Source organism: Rattus norvegicus, chromosome X (genome assembly GCF_021556685.1).
Source record: "Rattus norvegicus strain SHRSP/BbbUtx chromosome X, alternate assembly SHRSP_T2T, whole genome shotgun sequence".
NCBI classification, from domain to species: Eukaryota; Metazoa; Chordata; class Mammalia; order Rodentia; family Muridae; genus Rattus; species Rattus norvegicus.
The window spans coordinates 109447489-109455286 of record NC_141554.1 but is presented as its reverse complement, the minus strand read 5'-3'; positions in this window follow the sequence as shown (position 1 = coordinate 109455286).

The window sequence follows — 7798 nt, the reverse complement described above, 5'->3', positions numbered from 1 at the left end:
GGGGACACTGTAACTTTAGTGTTACAACTTATGTCAAGTTTAACTGCTTGTTTTACATAGCCATTAGAAAATCTGAAAGACCTGAGCCTTGTGGCATGGACCTACCTTTTCAGGAAGCTGACTCAGAAGGATCACAAGTTTGTTTGAGACCAAATGGGCACTTATAAATCTGTAAGCTTCCTAATTACACATAAGTCACCCAATCTGATAATTAACAGGTGGGGAGTCTGGGGGAGGTAGTTCACTGGGGAAAAGCACTTGCCACACAAGCTCCGTGGTAACCTGTGTTAGATTCATGTGATTCATGGTAGAAGGAGAGAACAAATTCCACAGAATTGTCCTCTGACATCTATATATGTGCTGTGGCATGAACACACACACACACACACACATTTAAAAAAGATATTTTTTAAGTCAGCCAGCCAGCTATGGTGGCACACACCTGTACTCCCAACACTCATGAAGCTAAAGCAGGAAGATGCCCATGACTCCTGAACTAGTCTAGGCTACGGAGCAAGTATCATTCCAATCAGAATTATATAGAACTATTTTGTTTGATAAAGAGAACAAGATAAAGGTTTTATTATATTAAATACTATTGCTTTAAACTACTGAATAAAAATTTAATATCAGTTCATATTGAGCAAATACTAATATGCTATGATAACTAATATATATATCCAAAGCACTACTAATATCATTCTGATCTTAAAGTGAATAGGAAAAAATGAATTAGAATCTCAGACCATATCATCCAATTTTCTTGGGAGTACATGGCTAATAAGCCTAGAGACCAGTCCCAGGACAGGACACAATGGCTCATCAGGCTTAACTGTTAGTCTATACAGTTAAGAAGTAAATGACATGGAAGCCTCTCAACATGGGATACAGTTTAAGTAATCAAGCAAGAGTCAAGTATGTGTCATATGAACATTATTGATATGTTCAAATAAACTGTGCCTTTGTCTTGACAAGGCTCTTTTGATGCAATCTTTTTTCAAAATGGTTTTGCTAAGAGCTTGAGAAACAGCTCAGAGTTTAAGAACAGTGATTGTTCTTCCAAGGGCCCAGCTTAGGTTTTCAAATATCACGTGGCAGCTCACATGAGGTACAATATGTAACTCCAGTTCCAAAGAATCAGATGCCCTCTTCGGGCCCTCATGGCCACCATGATGCACATAGTACACAGACATACGTTGTGGGCAAAACACCTATATTCATTATGGTGGTTTGAATGGTTCCTAGCAGATCATATATTTGAATGCTTGATCCCCAGTTGGTGGAATTGTTCGGGAAGTATTAGGATGTGTGGCCTGTTTGGAAGAGTGATGCCACTGGGGGTTGGGTCTAAGGTTTCAAAACGTTCCTAGTTAGCTCCTTCTGCCTACTGCTCATGTTTCAAGATGTGAGCTCTCAGCTACTGCTCCAGTGCCATGGCTGTCTGGCTGCTGTCATGCTCCCAGACATGTTACTTATAGATACTAGCCCTTTGATACCATGAGCTCCAAATTAAATGCTTTCTTTTATAAGGTGTCTTGGTCATGGTGTTTTATCACAGGAATAGAAATGCAATTAACTTATTCATAAAATATTAAGAAAAACCTTACATGATTATACTAAAATGTCTAGCTTCTGAATTCAATATGAAAGTTTGTGGGGAGAGATAAAAGAACTAACAATGAGAGGCTTCCCTCTCCTCTCCTCTCCTTCCTACCCCTCCACACCTCCCAACTACTCTCCAATTAACCTGAAATGAAGCTGTGACAGACCTTCCAAAAATACAATTTCATTTCCCAGTACTGAGCCAGGAAATCCTCAGCTTCTCAGAGCAATTGCACTGAGGACAGCTGCTGACTGGGCCCCTCAAGGCACTGCTTTGTGTGAAAAGACACAGCATGCCTGATTCAGCTGCTAACCATTCACAGAGCAATATTACTGCAGCTCTCTGAACATCTCCAAGCTGGTTCAAGGGAGCCGTGAAACTCCCAGGCCTTTTTAAGGAGATGATTTTTTTTTTTTTGAAAACTGTTCATCTAAATCTGCCCTAACTGGAGTTCCCATGAGAACAGGGACTGGTAGCTGAGAAGCCACGTTCTCAACAAGATGACACTCTACCATGTGAACTAGAGTTTTTCTTGAAAATAATACATTGGAGTAGATGCCCCAGGAAGTTGATTGAAGGACATCTTTTTGAGTCAGTTAGACCCCACCCTTCTCCCAAGTGCCAAACCAATATGTTACTCTCTTCCTAGGTTTTAAAGTAACAAAAAGCAAGCAAGCAAACAAAAAACACACCTAAATTTGGACATAGTGAGGAAAGATTTTATTCAAAAAGATCATTGTAGAAGGAAAACTACTTTAAATTTGTTAACTAGTGTTTTAGTCTTGCTGAATTCACACACACACACACACACACACACACACACACACACACACACACACACACTCCTCTCATTCTGATCAATATATGAAAATGATCAGAGGACTAGGAAACAATGAGGAAAAGCCTCACTATTATTACTAACTTGTAGAATGTGACCCTGTTTCCCCTGTAGCATACTTAAATAGTAGCTGATTGTTTCTTCGCATCTCAACAGTCTCAGAGATACAATGTTTGCTATCTTTTATCTCATATCATATCCCCATTGCTATTTTTAATCACCTACTCTTATAAAAATCTATTTTTATTTGTCATCTGACTACTCCAGACTCTCTCCCTTTTTCTAGAGTTGCCAAACATTGTTTTTGATTTATCAAACTTTTTTTTTCTTTTTTCTTTTTTTTTTCGAAGCTGAGGACCAAACCCAAGGCCTTGCGCTTGCTAGGCAAGCGCTCTACCACTGAGCTAAATCCCCAACCCCATTTATCAAACTTTTACCTCCACCTCCCTTACTCAAACCCAGTCATAATTCTTGGTGACATCCATATACATACAGATAGTTTTATCCTCAATTCAGAGTCTCTTAGTTCATTGACCTATGGATCCCCCCTGATCTTCCTGCCTACTTCTGATCTTAGGCATCTGTCCCTAAGATTCTTGAATCTACTTCATCTTCCTATCACTCACTCCAGCAAAATGTTCTCTGTCTGTAACTGCTTCTAATTTTACTTTGCATTTTCAAATACATCCATTATAACCTACAGAGGAATTTTAACCCAGCAACAAGGCTACTCTGACAAGGGATTATATCCAAAGAGTTCCTAGGTCTATGTGATCTGGCAGGAATTCAGACATAGTCTGAATTACAGTATGAGCTGGCAAGAATACAGATACTTCCTTAGTACATATCTTTAATTACAAACAATGAGTAAGGTTATTTTTGTTTGCTTGGTTGTTTTTTTGTAGAAGAAAGCAGACATGTTCAAAAGTGACATCTAATTGAGTGGCTGACAAAGTGATGAATCAGAGAATGATTTGACAGAATGAGTCAGAGATAGGATATGCCCAACTCAAATGAGAACAGCACAAGAAAAAGACCACTTAAGTGAGCAACATATGAAAAAGGATAGATAGCTTAAAGGGAAAGTGCACACGCACGCGCATGCACACACACACACACACACACACACACACACACACACACACACAGGGAGGGGGAAAATTTTACTGGTACAAGTTGTAGATGAAAACAGAATAAGCCAGAAAATAAGGAGTCAGAATATTAGAACAGATTGCCAGAGTCAGTTTGAGGCCAAGTAGAGCAATTCAGTCAGAAGTTGAAAAAAGACAGTTTGAATCAGTCAGCTTAGAGAGGAGTTTAGACCAGAACAACTGACCTGAACCAGCCAGCCAGGGGTTAGAAAGAACTAACAGTAAGCCTCCAAGAAAACAATTATATCTGGTGAATAAAAGTTAAATTTACAACAACCAAAAATTTTACTTCATTAAAATCCCATTGTCTACTGACATCTGCACTTGTTCCTAACCTATCAACTACATTTTATTTCCCCTGCTTTATATTTGTCCATCTTTTCAACAATTGTTTTCAATCCCTTCAATACTCTTTGCCCCTGTGTCATTTGGTTCAATCCATCTGAAAATAAAATCTATATGAATGTTATTGGCTACTTTTATCATGCCTGTATCAGTGCTCAATACCTGGGAGAAACTTAAACATGAGAAAGATTGGAAGCATATCTTTTCATGACTACCATTTTCATGCATGGTCTTAATACTACTTCAATTCTGATGAGTGTCTTTAAGCAATTCAATTTCTCATTCTGTATGGACTATTTCAGTTTCCCATTATTTCCAAAACTTTTTAACTCCACCAACTCTCCACACTGACAACAGAAAATTTAAATGTTAGACATTTTCGTTCACTTCCTCATGAGCATAAACTTAAAAGCCAATGAGGCATAGGAACAGTGGCACAAACCAATAATCTCAGCATTTAGGAAATGGAGGCAGGGCTTCAAAGGTACATTGTATATTCTTTTAAAAAGTCATATATACTTTTGTGTGTCCTATTAGTTTAAAGCCTGTTCCACCACATAGTATCCTTTCACTTTTTTGCTTGTAATTGATGTAAATCCAGTACCTAATTAAAATACAGTCATAAAGTGCAATATATTACCATATGTAAAGAGCTTACAATAATATCTACTACATAGGAGCCTATTCAACTCTTTGCCACTTGACCTGCTATTATCCCCTTTGACAACCATTATAATGAAAGAGCTGACATTCTTTTAAGTGAAAGCAAGTTCATCACACATATTAGTAGTCTTTTTTTTTCATTTATACTAAGTGCTTCATTTAACAAAATACTAAACATGTGTTCACAATGTGTCAGGCACTTCCCTAGACATTGAGCATATAAGCAAGTATGAACTTGTAGCATTCAACTTAGGTTCATCAGGGCTGAATCAGAATGTGAAAGGTAGCTATCAAAGAGACAGGAAAAGTACATGGGTTCATAAAAGAAAAGCATGTGGGTTCATCATACACAGGATATTACAGGACAAATGGTTAACAAATGCTCGCTGCAAGTGAGATGTCAAAATAAGGCTGGGTAACTTACATGCATTAGCCACCAATATCAGTCAACTTCCACAAAAAGCAATGTAGAATGTTAAGGTCAACTTTACTGTCCAATTGATTTATAGATCTTCAATTAAAAATGGCTACATCAAGATCCCATATGAGCCCTTTCCAAACATATCCACCAACATCTATCTCTATTAGTTATGATTTATACTTTGACCTCTAAGTGGTCCATCTTCATCACCATTAATATTACACTCTTTGCTTTAGGACTTTCTATTTAGTCTCACATAATCTGGTGTTACATTACACCATTTACTGGCCTGAGTACCATTTCCATTTTATACCTTAGTACTTGTATGACCTAAGGTGAATTACTTCCTTAAGCTCCCATTATCTTATCTGTAAACTGAGAACAATATTAATGCGTACTTTACAGGATGTTCTGAGTAAAAAATGAGATATAACACATAGAAACTTCTTACAAAATAGTTGGTCTTCTTAAAATGAATAGTCTCAAAAATATTAGTTTAAGTCAGATGTCACAAGCCTCCTCCCCCATGTAAATCACATTATTGTATTGTGTATTTTCTTCCACATTTGTTAACCACTTGATTATCTTTATCATTGTAATATGATCCCTTCAAAGCTAATGTTTCTATCTAAAATCAAACAACCAATCATTATATGTACCTTCTACCATGAAAAACAGGGACCACAGACCACCAAGGAACACATTTAAACTATCACTTGATTCCATTTTTATCCACTTATTTTCATAAGTGACTGTCACATTTTCAAGTACGTTCTTAAACCTCCTTGCAATGACCCAGAGAAAGTCTGAGATGAGCTATGCCCCGATGATAGGTAATCCCTTATGAAGGAGATCGATTTTTTTCTTTGGGAGAATGGAACAGAGTGAGAGTAGGTGATATTTTAGAGCTACAAGAGATTAGATGTGGCAGAACTCCTAGAGATCAGCATTGTTTTGGTTACATTGAGATACTGGGACTTGTTTTCTGGTCACCTAGCTAGTTAAAGGCAGAAGTGAGAATTTCTACATCCCCTGGTTTGCTGTTTCCCTTAGAAACTAAACTATCCAACTCACCAACAGTCTGGGTTCCAAACTGTGTGTCCTTTCCTAGTCCATTTCTGAGACTTAGAACCATCAGAGTTAAATTAGAAGGTTGAAACCATTATTGCAGAGAATTAGGCAGTGACTGGCTAGAAGTTGTTTCAACTTTTGTACATCATTCTGATGTACAACCTGTACTTGGTTCCTCTTTGAGGGTTTGAGCTGTACGCAGATATCTGTAGGACTGGTGCAAACTTATCTGTATACTGAGACTAGCATCCTGGGGGTTCTGGAACTGGATTTCAATCCTCCTCCATTTCCACTTTTTGGATGGCACCACACCACTCACCTGGCAAGCTTGGGATATCCAAGCTTTTACCTATTTATCATTTTCCCTAACAGATGGAGTTAAGATGCCCAGATGGAGACAAGAAAACTGTGGGAAGCAAACAGCATTTGGACATTGCTTTAAAGTAGACATGCTTGGAAAGTCTCAGTAGAAATTACAAACATAAAGTCATACTTTGAATACATAAATGAGACATGATAGGTGAGGAAATCATTTTGGTATAAATAAAAGTAGTATATTCTCTCACATGTATTTGGATTTTCTTTTTTGTAATTTATATATTTCCTATGTGGGGCAAGAACACTGTGGGAGAGTCTAAGTCCAGGTAATCCCGGGCCCTTAAATCAGAGGTAAATAGTTTCCCATTGTCCTTCCAGCTCCCCTATATTACCAGGGTCTCCCCTCTCTACACTTCAGAATCAGAAGGTTCTACCTTAAAATCATAGACCCAGAGAAACTGTTTCACCAGACTGTAGATCATCTACTTTCTATCACTTCTATTAGCTGGTTTCCCCTTAAAGCCAGAAAGGAAGGGTAAAATTTGAACTATGGATAAGTGATGGCACAGTAATCTTTCATCAGGAAATAGACCAGACCCAGCACAGAAGTCCTACTGCCTTCTAGAAACTAGTCCCTGTTTTTTGAAAAAAAAAAAAAAAGACCAGATCACAAGAAATGCCTCTGGCAGAGATACATGCATGGATCACTTGTGACATATCCTGCACTGAGTGATCAGGGGTTTGGTTAGGATGGATAAGATTCCTCTTACTGATAAAACATTTAGCCAGTTTCATAATGCCTAGAACAAATATGCCTATTTTCACAAGATTGTATTTTCTTATTTTGGAATGGTCAGATATTATACTTTTGTTCAAAATTATATGAGTTTTAGACAGACTTGGAAAACCTTGCTTTTATTAAATGACTTTTTCAATAAATGTTTGGTATTCCAAGAGGAAGTTAAACATTTTACAGAATCAATTTAGAAATTCTGATTGTTGCTAAGGGGTGTCCATGAATTATCTAGTCATCCATTACTAATGCATCAGGTAATAATCTACAGGTTCATATATGGAAGGTATCTACAATGAACTATTACAACCTAGGATTAGGCTGTGGTGGAAGTCTGTAATACCCATGGTCTCTAACCCCTAAAAGTCATTATATGAACTAAGTGGCATATTACTTAAATATATATTCTTTAAACATGACATCTGCTACAGGTTCTTCCAAGTCAACTCTTAAGATGCTCACGTGCATAGGATGTGGTGTAAATAATATAATAGAGAATCATTTCTGCCTATTTCCAAGCCTCATTTCTGCCTATTTCTAACTCTCATTTCTGCCTATTTCCAACTCTCATTTCTGCCTATTATCAAGTCTTTAG